The sequence below is a fragment of the Camelus bactrianus genome, chromosome 1 (assembly GCF_048773025.1).
Source record: "Camelus bactrianus isolate YW-2024 breed Bactrian camel chromosome 1, ASM4877302v1, whole genome shotgun sequence".
NCBI classification, from domain to species: domain Eukaryota; kingdom Metazoa; phylum Chordata; class Mammalia; order Artiodactyla; family Camelidae; genus Camelus; species Camelus bactrianus.
Window position 1 is genome coordinate 126,099,118 of NC_133539.1, and position 26,704 is coordinate 126,125,821.

General features: G+C 37.9%; 2 long non-coding RNA genes across 4 annotated transcripts in view; both read left to right on the forward strand.

Moving 5' to 3' along the window:
- The first annotated feature begins 2,827 nt into the window (after positions 1 to 2,827).
- Positions 2,828 to 8,895, forward strand: LOC141578371 (uncharacterized). 3 transcript variants are annotated; one of them, XR_012508737.1, is made up of 4 exons: positions 2,828 to 2,952; positions 4,963 to 5,157; positions 5,931 to 6,217; positions 8,780 to 8,895. It is a non-coding gene; the product is annotated as an uncharacterized LOC141578371 (long non-coding RNA). The 3 variants fall into 3 exon arrangements; XR_012508728.1 differs by lacking the exon at positions 2,828 to 2,952 and adding an exon at positions 2,992 to 3,082; XR_012508733.1 differs by lacking the exon at positions 2,828 to 2,952 and adding an exon at positions 4,392 to 4,866.
- A 4,964-nt stretch (positions 8,896 to 13,859) lies between these two features.
- The window catches only part of LOC141578379 (uncharacterized), a 31,667-nt gene continuing 18,822 nt past the window's right edge, over positions 13,860 to 26,704 (forward strand). Inside the window, exon 1 of the long non-coding RNA XR_012508753.1 lies at positions 13,860 to 13,939. This is a non-coding gene — a long non-coding RNA (uncharacterized LOC141578379). The remainder of the gene's footprint in view (positions 13,940 to 26,704) is intronic.

A 26,704-nucleotide genomic window follows, 5' to 3' on the forward strand; every position in this document is an offset into this window, starting at 1 on the left:
TGAAGCAGATATAAATATCATTAACTTGCTACATATGTAGATATTTAGTGTTACATAGTCAGAAAGTTTGTGTACATCACACGTATCTACATAATTCCCCAGTTTCCAACTGTGTTCCTGATGAAAGGATGGTGGGAAATGGCATTATGGGGATATGTCTTACAGTACAGTGTTTCCCCTGTTCCCTCTACCAGATCTGGATGTTCTTTCATCTTTCGGCTTCTAGAATTTCTAGCTCTTTTTCTTAAGACAGGTGTAACTCTTCCCCCTTCTCACACAAACATGCGTACACACACACACACACAATCTGCCGTAGGGAGTAGCGTGCACCATCCCATTCTCCGACTCCAGCTCTGATCCCACCCACTGGAGGCAGTGTCTTGCATGAATTCATTTGTAAGTTCCTTTTTAAAACTCGAGTGGTCGGGAAATAGGACTGATATCCTCACCTAGTAGGCAGGCCCTCAAGGATAACTCCTATGGTTAATGCCAGGTTATCTTAATGTTTGAGTACCTGGGTTTCATGGCTTCCTGTACCACCTGTGTGACCCATGATTCGCACAGTTCTGTCTCCCGTTAGACTTTTTCTCTCCAACTCTGGACTCATAATATTCTGCTGATTTGACATCTTCACTTGGAACTCTGATATCTTAAAACCAACGTGTGTAAAAACTGAGCTTTTGGTCCTCCTACCCCCCAAACTGGTTCTTTATGCAGCCTCCCCCATTCAGTTAGTGGAAACTTAATCCTTCCAGCTGCTTGGGTCAAAAAACTTGGAGTTATTCTGACTTTCACTGACATACCACATGAATTCTGTCAATAGATCTGGTTTAACACTGCCTTTAAAACATATCCAGAACCAAGCCACTTCTCACCATGGCTCCTGCCTCCACTGCTGCTTCCCTTCCCTGAGCCACTGTCCTCTCCTCCTCCATAGCCCTTCTCAGTAGCTTCCCACCTTTCATCTCTGACCCGTTTGCACTATTCTCACCCGGCAGTCAAGTGAGCCTTGAAAACCTAAGTTAGATTGTGTCGTCCTTCTGCAGTGCCTCCCCATTTCACTCCGGGTAAAAGCCACAGTCCTTACAATGTCCTCCAAGGCCATACAGGATCTGCATTGACCCTTCTCCGCAGCTCCAGCTGTGCCCCCATTCTGGAACATGAGAGGTCACGCTGGCTTTGGTGATGGTTATTCCGTCCACCTGGGACTTCTCACCTCCTAGTCTTAATTCTAACCTCAGTTCACAGTGTGCCCTGCTCTGGTATTTAATACAACATCACCCTCATCCTATACCCTCAACTCTCTTTACTTTGCCCTTTTTACTTTTTTCCATGGTTCCTCTTTCCTAGCATGCCACCTCCTCTGCTGCTCTGTTGTGTGAATTGTCATCTCCACCCCCCACCCCAGCTAGACTCCAACCAAGCTCCGTGAGGACAGGACTTTTGTTTTGTTTATTGATCTTTTCCTAGTGCCTAGAGTAGTCCTGGGTACATTGCAGGCCGTCAAAAATTATTTGCTGAATAAATTAAAAGGCTATTTTAAAAATGAATCATCCTTTCAGGAACAGGTGAGGAAAAGAAGCTGCATGAAGGAAAATGTTGCAGTAAATAATGATATTTGCCTGTTGTACTATGTGTGATATATATATATGTGTTTTAATCTTAATTTGGTATCTCAGTTTCTTAATTTAATAGCTGTATTAAGGTGTAATTTACAGGCCATACAATTCACATATTTTAATTGTACAAGTCAGCCATTTTAGCTATTTCTAGAGTTGTGCAACTGTGTCCTCAAAAAGTCCCCTTGTGTCCGTCCATATGCAGTTCGCCCTCCCCTCAGTGGCACCCTGATTTTATTTGTTTTTGGTTTTTTTGGCAATCACATCTTAAAAGAATAATTTACACAGCAGTACTAATATAGCTTTGCACTTTTAGAAATGACACACTTAAATATGAAATCAGGTGTCATTGCTGAATGTAGGCAGTAGTATCAGACATCGGTGAGAAGAATGGACTTGAGTGTCAGACTGGCTGCGATATTACCCAGCTCCACCATTTACCAAGTTACCCAAATTATTTTCTGCCTCAAGCTCTTTATCTGTTATATGGGGGTAATAATAGCAGCTTACAGAATTGTTGTGAGGATTAAGCAAACAGGGAAACAAAATTTAGTATAGTGGCCAGCTTATGTTATTACCTAAGAAATAGCCTTGCAGGTAGAGAGCAAAATTCAAATCAGTTTCTAAAGTATGTGTAAAATATGATCCAGTTCCTGCCTGGTTTGTAAACACATATGCCTACTGCAGAATATAAAAGCAGGCTAATTTCCAACAGAAAAGATCATTTCTCAGCATTTCTTTCAAAGGTAGTTGCAAAATAATTTTTACTAAATTTTCTGTGCCCATCTCTGACAGAGCTTTGACACCAGGGAAGTAATTATCTACATTTTTGTTAAAATGATGCTGACCATCAGGAAGTGTTCCGAATTATATTTTAGCCTTTATGTTGGGAAATATTGTGAAACTTCTTCTAAATTAATGTGGGAGGGGCATTCATTGTAGCTCTTGTAGCCTGATAAGTCTTCTCTAAATTATCTTTTTTTAATTTTAATTAAAATAATTAATTAATTTTTTGCAGGGGGTGGTAATTAGGTTTTTATTTATTTTATTTTTATAAGAAGTTCTGGGGATTGAACCCAGGCCCTTGTGCATTCTAAGAATATGATCTTTCACTTGAGCTATACCCCCCTAAATTATCTTTAATAAGGTCTTTTTCTCTGTTTTGTTATTTTCTTTTATGTACAAATGCACAAAGCAGGGTCATCAGAAGCCTCTCAATTCCAAAGATGATTATAGTGAAAAACATTGCACAATGACAGTGAATCCTTGGAATATGAAGAAAGATTGTAAAGTCCTGAATGAATTAAGAAGGAATTGTTACATTAACTTACATGTAACCATGGCTCACTTACCTTTATTTTTCACTTTATAATGAAGATATTCCTCACCCGTCAAGGTTGCTTTGTTAGATATAGGGAATATCTAAAGCCTTTTCTGGAAGTTTTTTAAATAAATAAGAGCAGGTAATTTATCAGAAGTGTGAATGGTGTAATCTGCTCTGTCTAGTATGGTAGCCACCAGCCACATGTGGCTATTGTGAATGGAGATGTTATATAAGTGGAAAATACATAATAGATTTTCAAGACTTTGTACAACAAAAATAATGTAAAATATTTATTAATAAGTTTTAAAATTGTTAATCACACTTTTGAAATGATAGTATATTGGATATTTTGGGATAAATATAATTATTCCTGGAATTAAGTACACTTGTTCCTTTTTATTGTCTAAATGGGATTACTGGAAAATTGTGACTTGCACTATGTTTCTATTGACAGTGCTGGCTTCTAACTTATTGCAAATAATATGAAAAAAACTTTGATTAAGTATTTTATAATTGAGTAGTTGATTTCCATCATATTATTTTCAGGTGTACAACACAGAGGCTCAACATCTTTATATATTATATTCCATTTAATGTCACCATAAAATAATGGCTATATTTCCCTGTGCTGTATGATACAGCCCTATAACCTATCCATTTTATACATAGTACTTTTTACCTCTCAATCCCTTACCCCCTTCCTGCCTCCCTCTCCTCCTTCTCCCCATTGGTAACCACCAGTCTGTTCTGTGTACCTGTGAGTCTATTTCTGTTTTATTATAGTAATTAATTTGTTTTATTTTTTAGATATACATATAAGTTAATAAATAGAATATTTGTTTTTCTTTCTCTGACATATTTCACTTAGCATAATACCCTGTAGGTCCATCCATGTTATTGCAAAAGACATTATTTAACTTTTTAATGGCTGAGCAGTATTCCATTGTGTGTGTGTGTTCATGTGTATATATGTGTGTGTATATGCGTGTATATATGTAAATATACATATATATATAATATACCACAACTTCTTTATCCAATCATCTGCCAGTGAACATTTGGGTTGTTTCAGTGTGTTGGCTATTGTAAATAGTGCTGCTGTGAACACTGGGGTGCATGTGTCTTTTTGAATTATATTTTTCTCCAGACATATACCCATGAATGGGATTGCTGGATCACACGGAAGTATATTTTCAGTTTTTTAAGGAAACTCTATACTGTCCTCCATGGTGGCTGCAACATTTACATTCCCACCAACCGAGTAGGAGGGTTCCTTTTTCTCTTAAAAGGTCAAAAATTCTCTACATTTATATACTTTACTTACAGTTTAGGACACAATTTGGCAAAAGCCAGATAGAATTTAATAGGAGTAAATACAGTATTTTTTCAAATGTCCATGCATTATGGATAGATATATTATTGATGAGTTGGTTACCTATTTTTGTAGATGCAGAAGTTTTTATAGCTTCACAGACATTTCAGTCTTGCAGAAAGAAAAATGTCTTTGCATTTTGCTGAACTTGTCCGGGTGGCTTTATGGAATTTGGTCCAGGCCTGCAGAGGTGAATACACATCCAAACCTGAACCATTTGAATGTCTGCAAGATTTTAAGAGTCTAGAATGTCAGATCTGGACTATAACTCTGGTGAATGACATCAGTGAGTGGACTCAAGAAAACTCCATTTGAGTGCAAAGCCTTTCATAAGCCAAAAAAGGCTTTGAAATTGTGGCAAAGCCAGAGACTTTTGTGCACCACATATGGCCACAAACCCATGGGGACAACCACAGGCCTTCTGGAGTGCCAAGGGAATTCCATGTGAGGAGTCCAGCACTCACAGGAATCCAACAAGTCCCTGCCAGCCAGAGCACCTTCATTGCTACTGTGGTATTTTGAGCAAATGTCTTTTCTTCAGGTTCAAATTGGTTTGTTGTTTTTTTTTTTTAATAAAAGAAAATCAAACAACTTCTTGTTCCCTTGGTGAAAGTAAAAGCCTAACATTTTCTGATTTCTTTTGACAGAGAAAACTTGAGCCTATGAATCTAAACTCATCTGTGATGGTCTGCAGCTGGGAGCAAGCAGATCAGTGTCAGTCCCTTTGCAGCCGTTGGCTGGGAGCCTGCATGTTCCCTGGAATGATATTTGAAACATGTCACCCTAGCCGTGCCTTCGCTCTGGACTGGGAGGCGAGTCAGTCAGAATCTGCATTATGGAATGTACGTTTCAGATCCAAAGCTAGGAGATCTTTTTTAATAGCCAGAGAATGTAGTCATAAATATATCTATTAATGTATTTATGCAAGAACAATTTTAAAGTTTTTTTATTATAAAAATTTCCCCAAAAATTGAAAATGAAAGAACATTGGAATTAAAATCCAATGGAATTAAAAACAGTGGAATTAAAAATCATCTGTACCTTAGTTATACATAAAGAATCTTAAAATCCTTCTAAACATATTTTTGTTCAAATGTAGATATTTTTCCCTTCCAAAAATGAAAATTATTATTTCACATTTTTTCTTTTTCCTTTTATTATATATTCCATATTAATAAATATAATTCTTTTAAATCCCTTTTAATGGCTGTTTAACATTATATTGAACAGATATGTAAATAGTCCTAGGTTTAAGAAATTTAAAAAATTGTCATTACAATGCCCCTGCAAAGAATTTTTTCGTGTTTCTATTTTTAGTTACTAATTTGGACTAAAAGTTAACAAGTTTACTTTTCTTCATCTAAAACATTGGTTATTTTATGAATGAATTGTAAGGATTTTAAATAACTTTTCAGTAATTTCAACAAAGAAATTAACTTTAAGGCAAAAATGTATGATGGTTTGCAAATCTATTTTCATTATATCTTCACTTTTACCAGTGTCATATCTGTGTGTGTTTGCACAAGTGCTTTAACTACCAGCAATGTAAGAAAAATCTGTGTACTAAAAATGTGAAAATAGTTTCCTGGTTTGTGTTTTCATTCTCCCAATATAGGTTTTGGATGACAAGCTTGTATTTGCAAATGTACACACCCTGTGGGAGGTGCTCTGTACATACGCTGAGATACTGTACATAAAATTGCCTCTGAATCCCAATCATCTGAAAACCGTGTCCTCAGCCTTTGATACCTTCAGCTGTTTTATGAAAGTCCTCCAAGTGGATGAAAGTATCAACAACCGGAACAAGAGTTTTTCATTGCCCTATTTGAGAAGATCTGCGTGAACGACTTTTATATTCAGGATAGAGATACATTCATCAATCCAACCACCAGGAGCCTCACTGTAAGTCTAAACCGAGTTTAGCTGCTGTCTTGGGGGTGATTTAGAACCTGCTGTTGAATTATAAGTGATTTGGTTTTGTTGGTTTGGTTTGGTTGTTAAAAGCTGCCCATAAAAATGAAAAAAGAGAAAGAAAAGAAATATGCCTACAGATTCCTGTTAGGATAGTAAACAGTGGCTGGTTATTTACCCTGTATAAACCACACGCTTTCTTAGAATCTATTTAGGTTTACTTCATCCTTTCTCAGATCAAGTATCAAGTAAGGGACAGTTTTAAAAAAAAATTCAGGATTAACTGGCTTGTGAGCTCCGGGATCTGCAAGGCAGCTTTCCCTTCCCATGGTGTAAGTCAAATGGCAGAAATGAAATAAAGCACTTCATGTATCCTCCGGTGTTAACAGGAAAAGGTGAGTCTTCTTGACCTTGTTACTTCCTGGGTAAAATGAAGATAATATGTCAGGAGTCGACAAGCCCATTTAGGGCAGGAACCATGTTGTCTTGTTCACTGCTGAATCCCAGGCACCAGGAAGGCTGAGTTTAACAAGTGGGTGAATGAATGAACTGTAGTTCCCCCAGAGTTACCATGTGGGGCAGTGTGGATTAGCAGCTAAGAGCATAGACTCGAGAGGTGAGGGTACAGCTCAAGTGATGGGGCGCATGCTTAGCACGCATAAAGTCCTGGGTTCAGCCCCCAACACCTCCTCTAAAATAGACAAATAACCCTAATTACCTCCCCACCCCCCACCAGAATTACCTTATTATCTCCCTGCCACCCCAAAAAAAAAAAAAAAAAAGAAAAGGTAGAAGTGGCCAAGAGCATAGACTCAGGCTGGAACACTTCTGCTGGTTTCTCGCTGTCTACCTTGTAAAAGTCATTTAGCCTCTGTGTTTATCAATTTCCTCATCAATAAAATGGGGATAATAATAGTACCCACCTCGTAGAGATGCTATGGGGATTAATGAATCTGCTTGAATTTTAGAACAGCCCTGGCTAATAGTAAGTACTATGCATTTGCCAGCTCTTTTCATAATTACTGACAGATGTTATTATCAACCAAAGAAGTATTAGTTCTTTGTAAGGGAAATGCATGTTAGACCATTTCATTTATCATTTTCTGTAATTCAGGCTTTTTCCCTCTGAAATACCATTTTCTGTCTGTGCACTAGTAAATCACAGGGCTTTCCAAATTTCATCTGTCTGAGTTCTTGTCATGATGACAATACTGCAGAGTTTTGACATTTTTTAGGGACTCCATCTGAGATGACAGCAACCCCTCAAATTCAGAAGCACTTCTCTAACTGACAACATCTCGCATGAAATGAAGTTTGTAAAATGTAAGAGCTTCAGACGCTAAATGATGCCATAAATGCAAAGATGTTATATCTAAGCTCTTTAAATAAATCCTGTCATTGAAATAAAGGAAATACTATATTATAGCGCTCTATGACTTTGTTACCTTGCTATCCGTTTATCTGACTCTCTAAGACAAAAGAAAGCAAAGACTGAGATTGATCATTACTACTGTGTGGTACACGTATTTGTGGATGAAGACCATACTGAAATGCACTGTCTAAGATACTAAAATGGACACTAAACAGCTGCTTGATGCACATGCATGAACAGAACAGGGAGCTGGTTGCAGGGAGCAGACACTGAGCTTCCTGGATCAGAGACTCAGCATAGCAGTCCAGCCCAGCAGTCCACATGTTTTATATTTATATCCCAGCAAAATTAGCAGTGAGAGTCTGAAATGAACTTTGGGGACACTTGCAAACAGCTGTCATGTTTACTAATGTGGGACACCAGGATTCTACAGTGTTTAGTTGGCATCTGCACACAACCATTTCTTTTCCACTAAAGCCTGTTGTAATTGCTGGTTCCACATCCAGGCTGAGGAATCATCTCATGTGGTGTTTGGGAGGGAGGTAAGTGGAGTCAGGACCCATGCTAAGGCTGGGTGGGTAATAATCTGGTTCTAGTACAGGAGAAAGGAAAGTAGGTCAGGTGGGAAGGAGAATGACTGGATTTAAATTTTGTTTCTTGAGTAAGCTAAATATATAACATCATGTCAAGTTTCTTTATTGTTTATATTCCATGTGCTGTCACCGAATAACTACTGAATTGTGGGGACAAAAAAGCCTGGGTTTTAGAATTGACCCTGCCCCTAAACAGCCAGAGTCCAGGTTCCTCTGGGTGTCCAAGGAGGGGGCTGCTGCCTCCACTGAAGCAGTTTGGGCACTTGGGTGGCGTAGTTTTTTTGCTGTGGAAGACTGGCCCGGTTGTAGGACATTAAGCATCTGCAAGGCCCTCACCAGGTACCCACGGTGGTCCCAGGACTGTAACATCCAAGTGTTCCTTTCCAGCCACGTTTGCAAATGACCCTCAAGGGGTTAGTATTAATCCTCGGTGAGAATTATGAAAAATTATATGGTACCTCCATCCCTTCTGGCAAAGGAGGGCCCCTTATTTACAAATGACCACAAAGTGTTAGCACCACATTTTATTAGCAGAACATGTGAACACGTGGTGACAGTGACGCTCACCTGTTTGCTTCTGCTTCCCAGTGCAACTTCAGCCTCCATCAGAGGACCTCAGCTGCCCCAGCGAACAGGGCCTTCTGTACAGGGAATGTGCTCCTCCTCGAAGCATAGACAAGAAGCAGCCCTTAGATCTCATCAGGTGAGCTGTTGTGGAGAGCACTCCAGTGGGAAGGGCTCAGGTTTGCCCTCATGGCTTCTGAGTGTGACAGTCCTCCAAGAGTGTTACCAACCAGGAAGCTCACAGGAGCTCTGAGCTTTGTTGCCCCAAGTTTTTACTGGAGACTTTATTACAAAGACATGATTTATTGGGTCACTACTGACATGGCTACCCCAAACACTAACTGTAAGTCAAAGCCCTAACATTTGAGCCCCTACCTCTCCTGATGGTCAGTCACTTGTCACAAAGCTCAAAGCCCCACTCCTCTAATCACATGGTTGGTGTCTCTGGCTGGCCAGTCCCCATCCTGAGTTATCTCATGAACACAAGCCATCCAAGGGTCCACCATGAATAGTAAAGACACTCCTATCTTGGGAAATTTCAAGGCTTTAGGGGTTGCCGTCCAGGAACTGGGAACAAAGACCTACCAAATTCTTCATTAAACAGGAGTAAATGTTAGGTTTCACTTAAATTATAAAATAAGAGAAGTATTCTCACTGCTTAGCTCTATCTGCTGTTCGACACCGTTTCACTACACCACGTGACTGTAATGTCGCGCTCAGCATGTGTATTCTCAGAGCATCAGCGCCGGCTGCTCCCCGGGAGCTTATGCTGTTTGTGCAAGGCTGCTGGGAGGAGGGAGGCCAAGGACAACTGAGCAAACAAAAATAATCGGGCTAATAAGGAAACAATTTCAGATTGAAATGAAGGAAATAATACAGTGTTGAGATGGGAGACTTGGGGGAAATGGAGTCAAGAAAGCAATCTTTGAGAAGGTTACATGTGAGCTGAGATGGTGATAAGGAGGCTGGTCTTTGAGGATCTGGGATAAGTCACCCCAGGAATAGAGGCAGCTTGTCCATTGCCCCGAGGCACAAATGTGCTCAGCAGGTTTGAGGAGATACTGGAGCCAACGCTGGTGAGAGTGATGAGACGCGAGGTTTAGAAGGGCATCAGGAGCACGGAAAGTAGTGTAGACTCTAAGTGCAGTGAGAAGCAGTCATGATAGCTTAAGCACTAAGGTAATTTTCTCTCACAATTTGCAAAGATAATGTGGAGAATGAATTGCAGGGACCCAGGAAGCAGGGAGGCCTGGTCGGAGGCTCTTGGAGTGGGCCAGATGAGAGATGGTAGGAGCCAGGGAGAATGCGTTTGGGGAGTGGAGCTGACAGGATGCAGTTATGGGCTGGCTGTGGATGGTGAGGAGAAGAGAAGGGTCAAGGTAGCCCCAGGTCGGCCTGGAGCCAGGTGCCTGATCTTCCTAATCTCAGTGCCCCATTCAGATGCCCACCTACTTGGGCAAACCTCTTAACCTTCCAAGTGAGGGTTTTAAATCACTGAAGTCTTTTTGTTTGTTTCACATTTTATGGAAAGATTCAAACACGTACAGAAGTAGAGAGAACAGCACAGCCAGCCTGTCTGTATCAGTCACCCATCTCCAGAATTATCAACTCAGAGTCACTGTTGTTGCAACTTTCATCTCCACCTCTTCCCCTCCCCCACTTCGGGATCATTTTGAAGGCAATCCTACGTAGCTTAACCTTTCATTAGTGAAATGACAAGGTCTCTTTCAAATACAATTGGAATATTCATTTTTTTTAGGGTTACAAAATAATTCCCTGATTGTCACAAAAATACACTTTTAAGCAGTTTTGGGGTTGAAATCAGGATCCAGACTAAGTTCACACATTGCAGCTAGCATATCTCTCAAGTGGGTTCTAATCTATAATTTTCCTGTTTCTCATTTTCCTTGAAATTGCTGAGGGATTTCTCTATTTCCTGTTTGGTTGATTTCATTCTCCCCTGTGGTTAGACTTATTTCTCCATCCTATGTATTGGCTTTAGCTAAGTGATTTGATCCTCCCCTAAAAGCTTGATCTGAACGAGGTTCAAATTTGTGCAAGAATATTTGTTATATGAAGTTTTGTACTCCTGTCATAAGGTACATAATGTCCAGTTGACTCTCTTTTCTGTGATGACAGCAGCCAATAATGATTGTCACCCGGGATCATTATTTCATAAGGGATTTTATTTCATGTGGTCATACTCTAATTTCGTCCCACAATTATCAGCAGGATCACAGTCATGAAGAGGCACTTTCTCATTAACCCGGATTATCCTGTAGAACAGTTTTAAAAGAGGAAGTTTATATATTTGTAAATATTTAAAGTTGATACATTTTTCTATTGTTTCTAAAGTTTTTTTCTAATGGAGGTACTGAAGATTGAATCTAGGACCTTATGCTTGCTGAGCACACACTCTGCCACTGAGTGTACCCCATCCCCCTTGAGATTCATATTTATATGATATATTCCTTCTGTTATTTTTGTTTTATGTTATACAGAATTTGATGGCAGGGCAATGGGTTTGATGGCTATTTAATCATTCTTTATGGGATTTTGGGGTTGGTGTGTGTGTTTGTGTTTGTAAAGAAAACAATTTTCCCACTATTTTAAGTATGTTTTGTGAAGGAAATTATGTTGATCTGTTCCCTTCTCCTGGTCCATGTATTCCCTTGTTGCTTCCCACTAGTGGCCCCTTGAGCTCTGTGACAAGACTAGCATGTCGTTAATCCAGGTTGAAGGAGATCTGAAGAGATTTATTCAAGGAGATGAAATTTGTAGACAATGAATTGGAAAGTATTGAGAAAGTTATTCATTAGGAGAAGGTATGGGGTTGAATTGTTAAGCGCAGAGAAATCTAAGCTATGAACCACCAAGACAATTATTAACTCCAGGAAAAACAAAGTAGGGAATAAAAAAGTAAGCCTAGCAGACAACTTGCTACAGCTGTGAACAGTTTGTACAGAGTCCTAATAATGTAAAGCAAGGATACTGAGCTGATCAAAATTATAATGTATTTGTATCAAAAGGTTGGAAGAATGAAGGTTTGGGTGTGTAGAGGAGATGTGGTTTGAAAGAGAGCTTAATAATCATTTTCCAAAATAGAAAGTTAAATAGGTGATACATAAAGCTGAAAAAGTCAGTAGGCTGTGTTACAAGGATATTAGTCAGAAATAGGGAGTTTTTATTCCAAGAGTCAGCAGTAGGAGCTGAACATTGCTGCTTCTGACCAGGAAATGGGGTGGTTGTTGGGAACTGCTCCTTTTTACAATCGGTGTTCGAGAACTGTTTGACTCTTTAATGAATGTATGGTATAAGTTTGATAAAAAGAAATCAAAGCTGAATTTTGAAAAATTGATGTTAAGAATTGGGGTGTTTTTGACAGAGAGAGATAACAATCAGACAAAACTACATTTGAAGGGATCCTCATTATTTCTAGCCTTTCAGCAAGGACTAGGGGGCAGACATCTGTTTAAGGTTCAAAAATTCTTTCTGACATTCTTGCCGACATGTAACCTTTGGAAGTAATGAACTCTCCGTCATTGTAAATATGCAGGCAGAGGGTGCCTGACCAGCTCTCTAACTGTAGCAGGGTGTGTTTACCATTGGCCAGTTGGAGCAAGCAACTTCTAACATTCTTTCAGTTTTGAATGTGGCATTTTCAGGATGGATAGTTGATAAGAATGTATTACAAAAAGCTTAACAAGAAAGAGTCCAAGACATCTCAAACCCATTGCCAGGGTTTTCTCTGCCAGACACCATCCTGAGCCTGCCATCTGTGAGCCAGGCCACAAAGACCAGTCACATGAGAATGAACACACTTTGTCCCTCCTATCTGATTTGGCATCGGGCTCAGCCATTTTCCCCATGGAATGGTCCACGCCCAGGTCTCTGACGATGGAGCTGGTCTCACAGCAGCCCTGTGAGCGCTGGTCCTGGCCTAGGGGTTCCTGCGTGAAGTTTCTCAGGACTCCAGGCTGTTCTCAGAGCTGAGTCCCCCCTAGGCTAGGCCCTCGGAGCTCATCTCAGCTCCAGACTGAGCCGGAAGCTTCCGAGAGAACTCAGAGCTGAGGAAAGTCACAGGTTTTACCCAGCACTGCCGCGTCAGCAGTGCTCCAGCTGAGGGAAGTATCAGCAGCAGCAAACACACCTGAGCCGCCGCCTCATTGTTCCGCCTCATCCCTAAGCCCTCTGTGTCTGCATGTCTGTGTCTGTCTCCCTTTCAGGACCAGCCTGGCACCGCTTCGTGCCCTGCCTCCTTTCTTCTAATCTTGCCTCCCTGGCCTGTTCCGTCTACTCCAGATTAACTGAGTAACATTGAAGGGTTTTTGAAACCTAGGAACAGCCGACGTGCTAGATACAAAGAATACAGGGCAGTTCCTTACTCAGCCACATCCCTCCTGCCCTCTCCCATTCCCACATGAGTTTTATAAATATTTTGTCAGAGAGACATTGCAGTCCCAGTTGTTATCATTATCAGCCATTTCCTTATTATCTGTGGTTTACGATGCATTTGCTCCAGGGAAGTTCCCGAGATAAGGCAGAAGCAGATGACTGAGCCAGTAGTTGAAGTCCACTTGTGTCAAGCCTGTTAAGAATGATATTTGGTGGGATTTGTTGAATGTGCCAGACTGTCCAGTGAGTGGTGATGATCCCCTGCATCTGCTCCGGAGTCGGCCTCGTCCCCTCCTTTGCTCTGTTCTCATTTATCTCTCTTCAGCAGGTGAACCAGTGATCTGTATTTCTATGATACGTAAAATACTTCTTATTTCACGGTAGAATTTGGGGGCTGCTGTGAAAACGCATATGTTTTAAGTGTGAATTGAGTCAGAGGTTTAAACTTAAAGCCCCCTTGATTTAGAATCAGAAATTAGTATGATGGAAGGAGGGTATAACTCAGTGGTAGAGTGAATGCCTAGCATGCATGAGGTACTGGGTTCAATCCCCAATGCCTCCATTTAAAAAACAAATAAATAAACCTAATTATGCCCCACCAAAAAACAAAGAAAAAAGAAATTAACATGAGGATGAAGCTACAGAGTGAATATGTGTTTCTTCTGAAACTACCTTCTGTCTTTCTGCAGGAAATTCTACGGAGAGATGGTCGGAATCTACTTTGCTTGGGCTGGGCTATTACATTCAGATGCTCCTCCTGGCAGCAGTCGTGGGGGTGACTTGCTTTCTGTATGTATATTTTAATCAAAATAACTGTACTTAGAGGTAACTTCTCTTTATTCCTTGTTACGGTGCTTACTTAACTTAGAATGACATTCTCCAGGAGCATCCACGTTGCTGCAAATGGCCCTATATTGTCAGTTTTTATAGCCGAGTAGTTTTCCATTGTATAAATATACCACTTCTTTAGCCAGTCATCCGTTGATGGACATTTAGGCTATCTCCATGTCTTGGCTATTGTAAATAGTGCTGCTATGTATATTGGGGTGCAGCTGTCATCCTGAAGTAGGGTTCCTTCAGGATATATGCACAGGAGTGGGATTCCTGTGTCATATGGCAATTCTATTCCTAGTCTTTTGAGGAAACTCAATACTGTTTCCACAGTGGCTGCACCAAACTGCATTCCCACCAGAAGTGTCGGAGGTTTCCCTTTGTCCACAGCCTCTCTAGCAATGTCATTTGTGGATTTTTGAATGATGGCCATTCTGACTGGTTTGAGGTGATACCTCATTGTACTTTTGATTTGCATTTCTCTGATAATTAGTGATATTGAGCATTTTTCATGTGCCCATTGATCATTTGTATATCTTCCTTGGAGAATTGCTTGTTTTGGTCTTCTGCCCATGTTTGGATTGGGTTATGTGGTTGTTTCTCAGTAAGTCATTTGAGCTGCTTATATATTCTGGAGATCAAGCCTTTGTTAGTTTCATTTGCAAAAATGTTCTCCCATTCTGTAGGTTGTCTTTTTGTTTTACTTAAGGTGTCCTTTGCTGTGCAGAAGCTTGTAAGTTTCATTAGGTCCCATTTGTTTATTCTTGCTTTTATTTCTATTGCTTGGGTAGACTGCCCTAGGGGAAGATTTCTGAGATGTATGTCAGATATTTTGCCTGTATTTTCTCCTAGGAATTTTATTGTATCTTGTCTTATGTTTATCTTGCTGAAGAGACTGTCTTTATTCCATTGTATATTCTTGCCTCCTTTGTTGAAGATTAGTTGACCTTAATATTTGGGTTCATTTCTGGGCTCTCTATTCTGTTCCATTTGGCTATATGTCTGTTTTTGTACTAATACCATGCTGTCTTGACGACTGTAAGTCTATAGTATTGTCTCAAGTCTGGGAGAGTTACTCTTCCAGCCTCTTTCTTTTTTTCTTCAGTAATGCCCTGGAAATTCTATGTCTTTGATGGTTCCATATAAATTTTATTGTGATTTGTTCTAGTTCTATGGAATATGTCCAGGTTAATTTGGTATGGATTGCATTAAATCTGTAGATTGCCTTGGGCAGTGTGACCATTTTAACAATATTGCTTCTTGCAATCAAAGAGCATGGGATACCTTTCCATTTTTTAAAGTCTTCTTTAATTTCCTTCACCAATGCTTTATAGTTTTCTGTGTATAATTCTGTCACGTCTGTGGTTAGATTTATTCCTAGATATTTTATTACTTTGGGTGCTATTTTAAAGGGGATTGTTTCTTTACTTTCTTTTTCTGTTGATTCATCATTTGTGTAAAGAAATGCAACTGATTTTTGAACATTAATCTTGTAACCTGCTACTTTGCTATATTCTTCGATCAGCTCTGGTAGTTTTTGTGTGGACCTTTTAGGGTTTTCTATATATATTGTCATGTCATCTGCATATAGTGACACTTTTACCTCTTCTTTTCCAATTTAGACCCCTTTTACTTCTGTTACTTGCCTGATTGCTGTGGCCAGGACTTCCAAGTCTATGTTGAATAGGAGTGGTGATAGTGGGCATCTTTGACTTGTCCCAGATTTTAGTGGGAATCTTTTGAGGTTTTCACCGTTGAGTGCTATGCTGGCTGTAGGTTTGTCATATATAGCTTTTATGATGTTGAGATATGTTCCCTCAATACTCACTTTGGTGAGAATTTTTATCATAAATGGGTGTTGAATTTTATCAAAAGTTTTCTGCATCTATTGAGATGATCATGTGGTTTTTGTCCTTTCTCTTGTTGATGTGAAGTATTACATTGATTGATTTTCATATGTTGAACCACCCTTGTGTCCCTGAGATGAACCCCACTTGAGCATGATGTATTATTTTTTTATGTGCTGTTGGATTTTATTTACTAGTATTTTGGTAAGGATTTTTTCATCTGTGTTCATCAGTGATATTGGTCTGTAATTCTCTTTTTTGGTGGTGTCTTTGCCTGGTTTTGGTATCAGGGTAATGGTGGCTTCATAGAATGAGTTTGGGAATATTCCTTCTTTTCAATCTTCTGGAAGAGTTTGAGAAGGACTGGTATGAGTTCTTCTTTGTATGTGTGGTAGAACTCCCTGGTGAAGCTGTCCAGTCCTGGACTTTAATTTGTAGGGAAGTTTTTTATTGTTAATTCAATTTCATTCCTAGTGATCCATTTGTTCAAGTGGATAGTTTCTTCTTGATTCAGTCTTAGTGGACTGTATGTTTCCAGAAACTTGTCCATCTCCTCTAGGTTATCCCCTTTTCCATGTAGTTTTTCATGATATTCTCATATGATATTCTGTATTTCTATGTTATTTGTTGTAATTTCTCCATTTTCCTTTCTTATTTTGCAAATTTGTGCTCTCTCTTTCTTCTTCTTTGTGAGTTTGGCCAGAGGTTTGTCGATTTTATTTACTCTTTCAAAAAACTAGCTTTTGGTTTGATTGATTATTTTCTCTATTTTTTTAATCTTTATTTTATTTATTTCCTCCATGATCTTTATTATTTCCTTCCTTCTGCTGACTTTTGTGTGTTTTTGCTCTTCTGTTTCTAGTTCTTTCAGCTGGTGGGTTAGATTGTTTACTTGGTATTGTTCTTCTTTTTTGAGGAAGGCCTGCATTACCCTAAACTTTCCTCTTAGTACTGCTTTTGCTGTGTACCGTATGTTTTGTGTGGTTGTGTTTTCATTTTCATTTGTCTCAAGGTATTCTTTAATTTCAACTTTGATTACATCATCGACCCATTTGTTTTCTAATAGCATGTTGTTTAATCTCAATGCTTTCCTTTCTTTCTCCTTTGTTTCTCTGAATTTGATTTCTAGTTTCAATGGCATTGTGGTCAGTAAAGATGCTTGATATAATTTCTATCTTCTTAAAATTGTTGAGGCTTCTTTTGTGACTAAGTACATGATCAATCCTAGAAAGTGTTCCACACACATTTGAAAAGAATGTGTATTCTATTATGGAGGATTGTAATGCTCTGAAAATATCCACTAAATCCAATTATTCTCTTGTATCATTTAATTTCTCTGTTGCCTTATTTATTTTCTGTCTGGAAGATCTGTCTAGTGATGTTAATGTGGTGTTAAAATTTCTGACAATGATTGTATTCCCATCAATTTCCCCCTTTATCTCTGTTAGTAGTTGTTTAATGTACTTAGGTGCTCATGTTGGGTGCTTATATATTAATGATTGTAATATCTTCATCTTGTATCAATCCTTTAATCATTATAAAATGTCTTTATTTATCTTTCTTTATGGCCCTTGTTTTAAAGTCTATTTTGTCTGAAATCAGTACTGCTACACCTGCTTTTTTGGCATTTCCATTTGCATGGAATATCTTTTTCCGTCCATTCACTCTCAATCTATGTGTCCTTCTCCCTAAAATGTGTCTCTTATATGCAGTGTATTGAAGTTTCTTGCTTTATTATCCAGTCTGCTACTCTGTCTTTTGACTGGAGCATTTAGACCATTAACATTTACAGTAATTAATGATAGATGAGAGTTTATTGCTATTTTGAACTTATTTTTGCAGTTGATTTGGTATTTCTTCTTGGTTCCTTTCTTCTTCCTTTTGTGGTATGGTAATTTTCCTTTGTATTGTATTTAGTTTTTGTGACTCACTTGTAAGTTTTTGGCTTGTGATTACACTTTTTTGTAAGTCTGTTAACCAATTACTGTAACTGTGTATACTAAAGAGATATTAATGTAATCTCAAACCCATCCTACTGAGAACAAAAGATTTAAAAACAAAAGAAGAAAGAAAAAATACTCTCACATTCATGAATTCTCATTTCTGTAGCATCCTGCTTCTTTTCTATTTAGAGTAGACCTTTCAATATTTCTTTTAGCATGGGTTTAGTGTTGCTAAATTCTTTTAGTTTTGCTTCTCTGTAAAATTCTTTATCTCTCCTTCTATTCTAAAGGATAGCCTTGCTGGAGCAAGTATCCTAGGCTGCATCTTTTTTTTTCATTCAGGACTTTGAATATATCTTGCCACTCCCTTCTGGCCTGTAGTGTTTCTGTAGAGAAATCAGCTGAGAGCCTTCTCTTGTAACTCACTCTTTGTTTTCCTCTTGCTGCCTTTAGGATCATTTCTTTATCCTTCAGTCTAGCCATCTTGATTTATGATATATCTTGGCATGTTTCTCTTTGGGCTCTTCCTGTTTGGGACCCTCTGAGCCTCCTGTGCTTGGGTGTCTGATTCCTTCTTTAAGTTTGGGAAGTTTTCAGTCATGATTTCTTTAATTACCTTTTCCATCCCCTTTGTTCTTTCTTCCCATTCTGGAAACCCTATTATGCATAGATTGGAATGCATTATATTATCCCATAGGTTCCTTATATTGTTTTCATTGTTTTATATTTGTTTTTCTCTCAGCTGTTCTGATTGGGTGCTTTCTGTTGTCCTGTCTTCTAGGTCACTTATTCGTTCTGCTGCATTATCTAGCCTGCTTTGTACAGCCTTCAGGTCAGATCTCATTTCAGCCAATGAATTTACCAATTCTACTTGGCTCTTCTTTATAGCTTCTATTTTGTTTTTGATATATTTTATGTCTCTAAAGACTATCTCTTTTAGTTCCTTCAGTAATTTGATCACTTCTTTTTTGAAATCTTGATCTAGTAGGTCATCAATGTCTATTTTATTGATCGTTCTTTGAGGGGATTTCTCTTTCTCTTTTAATTGGCAGGACTTCCTCTGCTTCTTCATTCTGCTCATATCTCTCTGGCACTGTGGCTTAAGGAGTATCAGTTATCTATTGTGGTCCTTAAAGGAGTTTATTTATTTATCTATCTAAAGCCTATGTGGGAATAAAACTTAAAAGAGAGAGAGAGAGAATTTTAAAAGAATGGAGGAAAAGAAGGTTTGAAAAGAGTGTATAATCAATAATAGAAGAGCAAGTTGAAGCAGAATAGGAATCGAGTTGAGATATCTTTTAAGAATCTTAATAAAAAGAAGAGAAAATTCAAAATACAATATTTGAAACCTGTGACTAATAAATAACAGATCAAAACCAAGAGAATTAAAAATGAAATGAGAATTGTAAACATATAGAACTGTTTAAAAATAAAGATTAAAAATGTAATAGGTATAAAACAGATATAAAAAGATTTTAAAAACAAAGATGTGTTCTCCTAGAGACTGTGTGCTCTTAATGGTTTTATTGAGAGGCCTTTGTGTCTTCGCCCTGTTTCACGAACTCACCTTGCTCTGTTGGCCCCCTTGTCTGTGCTGCTCACAGTGTCTGTCGGCAAGAAGATTGCACCCCTCCAACACTGGGTCAGGTGATCCTTTCCTTTGTGGTGGGTGGGTGGGTCACTCCCCCTCCAGATGCTGCAGTCAGTGCTGGGCCAGTTGCTCCATATGTGGGCTCAGCTTCAAGAGTAACAGCTTTATGGAGATATAATTCACATACCATAAAATGCAGCCTTTGAAATTGTGCATTAGATTTTTAAGTACATTTCAGGGTTTTGTAGCCATCACTCCCAAAAGGAACCAGTACTCTTTAGTAAGTCACTCCCTAAACTTCCTTTCCCTTAGACCCCAGCAGCCACCACTCTACTTTCTGTCTCTACAGATTAGCCTGTTCTGGGCATTTCATATAAGTAGAACCATACAGTATGCTGCCTTTTTTGATTGCCGTCTTTCATTTAGTGTGACGTTGTCAAGACTCATCCATGGTGTAGCATATATCAGTACCCAAAGTCCTTTTTGTGTTCAAATAATATGCCATTGTTATAAATACACCACTTTGCTTATCCATCCATCAGTTGATGATGAATAATTCTGCTGTAAATGCTCATGGACAAGTTTTTGTGTGAACACATATTTTCAGTTCTCCTCAGGATATATCAAAAAATGGAATTGCTGGGATGTATTCTACTTTTAACATTTTGAGGAATTGCTAAAGTAGTTTTTAAAGTGACTGCACCATTTTATATTTCCAGTAGTAATGTATGAGGAGTCCAGTTTCTCCACATCCTCATCAACACTTTTTATTACCGGGTTTATAGATACATATTTATATATCATATATCATATATATTTGTCATCCTAGTTGGTATGAAGTGGCATGTCATTGTGCTTTTGATTTCTGTTTCCCCAATGCCTACTGATGTTGAACATCTTTTTATGTGCTTATTTCCCATTCGTATGTCTTCTTTGGAGAAACATCTATTCAAATTCTTTGCCAATTTTAATTGTATTTGTCTTTGTATTGTCATGTTTTAAGTCTCCTTTGTCTATTCTGGATAAAAAGTCCCTTATCAGGGAAAATATTGGAAATATTTTCACCCATTCTGTGGATTGTCTTCTTACTTTCTTGATGAAGCCCTTTGAAGCACAGAAGTGTTTAATTTTACTGAAGTCCAGTTTACTTGATTTTTTTTCTTTTGTTGTTTGTGCTTTTGCTGTCATATTTTAGAAGTATTTGTACTTCAAAATCCTGAAGATTTTCTCATTGTTCATTATCTAAAAGATTTATAGTTTCAGGTCTGTGATTTATTTTGAGTTAATTTTCATAAATGGTGTTAAGGTAAAAGTTCAGTTTTCTTTCTTTCCAGGTGTATGTTCAGGTGTCCCAGCATCATTTTTGTAAAGATTAATTTTTCCCCATTGGATTGTCATGGAACCTTTATGAAAAATTAACTGGCTATGTGTAAGAGTTTGTTTATGAACTCTCAGTTCTTTTCTCTCAATCTATTTGTCTGTCCTTTATGCAAGTACCACACTGTATGGATTACCATTTTGTTACTGAGTTTTGAATTTGGAAACTTCAAAACTTTGTTCTTTTTGAAGATTGTTTTGACTATTCTGGGTATCTTGCATTTCCATATTAGTTTTAGGATCAGCTTGTTCATTTCTCCCAAAAAGCCAGAGTTGCACTGAATCTATATGTCATTTTGAGGACAAATGCCTTCCTAAGAATAATAAGGCTTCTGATCCATGAACACAGAAGAGCTTTCCATTTATTTTAGGTCATTTTTAACTTCTATCAGTAGTATTTTAGTTTTCAATTTACCATTTTCAGACATTTTTCTCAGTATTCCACATATTTTTCTTAATATTCCTAAGTATTTTATTCTTTTTGATGCTATTGTAAATGAAAATGTTTCCTTCATTTTATTTTTAGATTATTCACTGCTGTTGTATAGAAATATAATTACTTTTTTATATATTGATTTGTGTCTTACAATTTTGGTCAAACTATGCTGTTAATTCTAATAGTTTTTTTTTCTCTCTCTCTCTTTTTTTTCTTTGTGGATTCCTTGTGAATTCAATGTATAATATCATGTCATCTGGAATTGAAATAGTTTTATTTCTTTCTTTCTAATCTAGAGGCTTTATTTTCTTTGTCTGTTTGCTTTGACTAGAACCTCTAGTACAATGTTGATTTTGGGAGGAAATAATTCAGTCTTTCACCATTATGTATGATCTTTGCTCCAGGTTTTTCATAGATGTTCTCTGTCAAGTTGAGGAAGTTCTCTTCTATTCCTAGTTTTTATCCATTATTCTATTTATATGGCATATTACATGAATTGACTTTTGTATGTTGAGATGCCTTTGCATACCTGGATACATTCCACTGAATTGTGGTCTATTTTATATGTTACTGGATTGGATTTGCTTGTATTCTGTTGAGGACTTTTACACTTATATCCATAAGAGATAGTCTTTAGTTTTCTTGTGATGCCTTTGTCTGGTTTTGGTATCAGTGTGATACTTGTGTCATTGAATGAATTGGGAAGTGTGCCCACCTCTTTATTTTTAGACGAGTTTGTGAAGCATTTTTTTTTTGTTTGTTTTTTGTTTTTGTTTTTTCTTTAAGTAGTTGATGGAATTCACCAGCAAAGCCATACTGGCCTAGCATTTCCTTGTGGGAATGTTTTGGATTACTGTTTCAGTCACTACTTATTGTAGGATTATTTGAGTTTTCTATCTCTCCTTGAATTAGATTTAGTCACTTATATCCTTCAAGGAATTTATCCATTTCATCTAGATTATCTCATTTATTGGCTATACAAGTATTCATGGTATTCCCTTATATTCCTTGTTATTTTTGTAAGGGCAGTAGTGACATCCTTCCTTTCATTTCTCATCTTAGTAATTTGAATCTTCTCTCTTTTTTTCTTCAGTACTAGCTAAAAATTTGTCAGTTTTCTTGATCTTTTCAAAGAACCAACTTTTCTTTTTGTTGATTATTCTCTGTTCTTCATCTATTCTCTATTCCATTTATTTCTGCCTTTACAATTTTATTACAATATTTAATTCATTTACATTAATGTAATTTCTTATCAGGTTGAAGTTACATCTGCTATCTGCTTTCTATATGTCTTTTTATTTCCCCAATGCTCTATTACTACTCTTTTTTGTACAAAGTAGGCATTTTCAAGTGTGGCATTTTAATTTGTTGTTTATTTTATCTTTTTCTTCTCCTCCTCCTCTTCCTCCTACTCATTCTCCTCCATTGCCCCGGAGATTACTATTAACATCTTGTTTTAAAGCAATCTATTTCACATGAATGCCAACTTAATTTCAATAGTACACAAAAACTTTGCTTTGGTATCAATCTTTTCCCTCCCCCTCCTCATGCTGTCACTGTCATACAAATTACACCTTTATGCATTTATAAGTGCATCTACACAGTTTCATAATTATTGTTTTATGCAGTTGTCCTTTACATCAATTAGAAGAAAACACTTACATGTAATACTGTATTTATACTGTTTTATTTTTTTACTCATGTAGTTACCTCTACCAGTGCTCTTTATTTTTCAGTTGAGTGTCCTTTCATTTACAGCTGCTGGACTATCCTTAATATTTCTTGTAAAACAGGCCTGCTAGCAATGGATTCTTTCAGATTTTGTTTTTATAGGAGTGTCTTAATTTCTCCTTTAATTTTTTTGAAGAATCATTTTGCTGGCTATAAAATACTTGGTGACAGTATTTTCCTTTTATCACTTTGACGATACCTTCCCACTGCCTTCTGGTCTCCATGGTTTTTGATGAGAAATCAACTGTCTTACTGAGGAGCCTTTGAATATGTTGAGCCTCTATTCTCTTTCTGCTGTCAAGATTATTTGTTCTTCTCTTTTGACACACTGAGTCTGATGTGCCTATTTTCGATGTCTCTACATTTATACCACGTGGAGTTTGTTGAGCTGCTGGGATGTACAAATTAATGTTTTCATCAAATTTGGGAAGTTTTCAGCCATTATTTCTTTATATATTTTTTCTACCCCTTCTTTTCTCTCCTTTCTGGCTCTCAAATTATGTGTGTATTGGTATTGTTGATGGTGTCCAACCTATCTCTGACACAGTGTTCATTTTTTTTCATTCCTTTTTCTTTCTGTTCCACAGACTGGATAATCTCAGTAGTTTTAAGTTAACTGACTTTTTCTTCAACAATTTCATATCTACAGAGAAATCTCTTATTGAATTTTTCATTGTAGTCATTATGTTTGTATCTCTAGAATGTCCAGTTGGTTTTTAATATAAATTTTATCTATTGTTATTCTCTGTACAATGAGATGTTCACATACTTAAATTCTTTAGGCATGGTTTCGTTTAGCTCTTTGATCATATGTGTAATTCCTTATTTCAGTCTTTGTCTAGTAAGTCCAGTGTCTGGGTTTCCTCAGGGAGTTTCTATTGACTACTTTCTCCCCTGTGTTATGGCCAAACTTTTCTGTTTCTTTGTACATCTTGTAATTTTCTGTTGAAAATTGGACATTTAAAATATTACAATATGGCAGAACTGAAAGCCAGATTTTCCTCATCTCCAGGGTTTATCGTTGCTTCCATTGTCATTGCTGCTGCAGCTATTTATGTATTTACTTTCCTGAACAAATTCTGTAAAGTCTGTATTCTTTATCATGCATGGCCATGAGATCTGTATGTGTGCAGAAAGCCTAGTTGTCGTCAGTGTAATAATGATTGGACAGTGATTTCTTTCAATGCCTGGAGCCAATCGTTTGAGCTGTTGCCAGGTGGCTGTGTGCCTGCATGCTGACGGATGCCCTCAGCACCGGCAGGCAGTCTGCAGCTATTTTGTAGCCTTTAGTTCTTGCTTATGCAGAACCTCAAGTTCAGCCAGAGTTGAAGGCTTAAGATTTTCTCAGATCTTTCCTTGCCATATGCCACACATGTGTACACACTTCTACAATTCTCAGAATTTTTTGGAGCTATTTAACCCTACCTCCACCCCCAGAAAGTCTCAATACTCAATTTTGCCTTCTAAGTTTCCTAGTCAGCATCTAGTTAGCCTGTACTGGTACCACTGCCTCAGGCAGTTGTAATGTTACTCACTGCTGATTGTTTTCCACAAACACTCTGGGGACAGGCTGTTTGCACAGCATGAGTTTGAGATAGGTGAAATAGTGACAGTCCTCTGGGGGCGGATTTTTTGGGTAACTTCAAATCACTTCTGCCCCTTCCTTGATTGTGAGACTGTTGCTTTTAAAGGCCACCATTTAGGTGAGGATTCTCGGATGTGGTAGATCAAGTTACAATATGACAAAACTGATTATCTTTATGGAGATTTAGCTGTTATTTTTTCTCAAATAAACACTCCCCGGATTGCTGGAAGCCTTGGTTAAATTTCCAGAGTTCTGCAGAGGTTAATTTTGACAAATTTTGCCATTGTCATTGCTTAACAGAGGAGTAAGTTTTCCAAGATTTTTACTCAGATATTGTAGAAGTGTATCCCATTTGCATTTCTTTTTAACTGAGTTACTTGCAAGAGTAACTAATTCTACAGCTCCAGCCCCATTCACATAAGAGTTCATCTGCATGGCTTCTCCTAAAGGGATCAGTGTGCAACCTGTTGTCCGTTTGTTGTTTTACTTATTAAATTGTAGGGGTTTTTAAGAATATGCTCATGAATATCCTTTTGTCATTTTTACACGTTACAAATCTTCCAATAGTCTGTGGCTAATTTTTCCCTTTCTTTTAGTTGCTTTAATGAAGTTCTCAGTTTTAAGGATATTCAGTATAGCAATATGTGGATGCTGATTACAAGGGTGAGGCATTTAACTACTGTCTAAACCTCAGTCTTTGCTCTGATTCACTGTCTAGAATATCTGAACACATCTAGTGAACCCCATATACCAATGGACACTGACAGTCCTAATTAAAAAAATGCTTTTTAAGTAAAGCAAAAAATATTATCTTTGACACTGGAAAAGACAAATTTCAAATTTACTAGCTGATCTTGTTTTCTGTGATCATTAGCTACATCATGTTTATAGAGCCAACAGGCATATTGAGCTACTGATTTTATTTCATCGGATTTTAGAATGCAGAACACATTTCAGGCCCACGTATAGCACCGTATGTGTATCTTTAAGGATATGTACATATGATGATGTCTTTATTATAAGTACCTTATTTTATTTTAAGTACCAACTGCTGTGAACCTCATTAAGGAAACCATGGAACTGCAGAACTGAAATTTTTCACACCACCACCATCCCGTAGCATCTCTTTTGCACTTAGATGTTGTGTGGCAGAGTATTTTTCTGCTCCCTAGAAATGATCAACGTTGAAGGGGGAAAAAAAGCCCTCCTCTAATAAATATAGTCCAAATCACATATTTATCTGAACAATGGCCACCATTTTAGTCCACACCAATCCATCTACTCATACTGACTCAGAGTCCTTAACACAGACAATCCACCACTGTAGTCAGGGTCCTCAGCACACGTTGTATCCCCTCCTCATTCTTTGTTGATTCTGACCTACTTTTGTCCAACACGTCCTGCCAGTCTCTTCACTGCCTGACTGCAGTTTTTAATTTTTACCTTTGAGTCCCAGGCTGTGCCTAGTGATTTCCAGAGAAACGCCAGACACCTGGCTCATCAGGAGGGGTGGGGAGGATTTCAGGAAGCTATTACCCTAACACAGTTGCAGATCAGTAAGTGGCTGTTGTGAGCATTCCTTCTAGATCTCTGCCATGCCAGCTGCATCCATCCCAGCAAAATAACGTAGCTCCTCCAAACACCTCTGCCTCTACTCATCTGGGTTTCTGCTTTCAGTGACACTCAGATGCTGCTGATGGGCATTATATATATATATATTTTAATTGAAGTATAGTCAGTTACAATGTGTCAATTTCTGATGTACAGCACAATGTTCCAGTCATTCATATACACATATATATGTATGAATTCCTTTCCATATTATTTTTCATTAAAAGTTATTACAAGATATTAAATATAGTTCCCTGTGCTATACAGAAGAAATTTAGTTTTTTTAGCTATTTTTATATATAGTAGTTAATATTTGCAAATTTCAATCTCTGATGGGCATTTTTAAAGCCACATCTGGAACCCTTGCTGCAGAAGAGTCTGAGAAATATATTTTCAACCTCATAGCATTTTGGTTAGGAAGTTGGAATAAAGGCTGAGCTGGCTCACCTAACTTGTCTGAATTTGTGAGTAAAGAGGTCTGGAGTTTCAAGGCCCAATGAAATGTCCCAGCCCTTCAGTAGCAAACTCTTAAAGCAACCAAAATGCTCCCATCTGCCAGAGCATGACTTGTCCTTAGATACTGCTGGCCATAACCACCAACG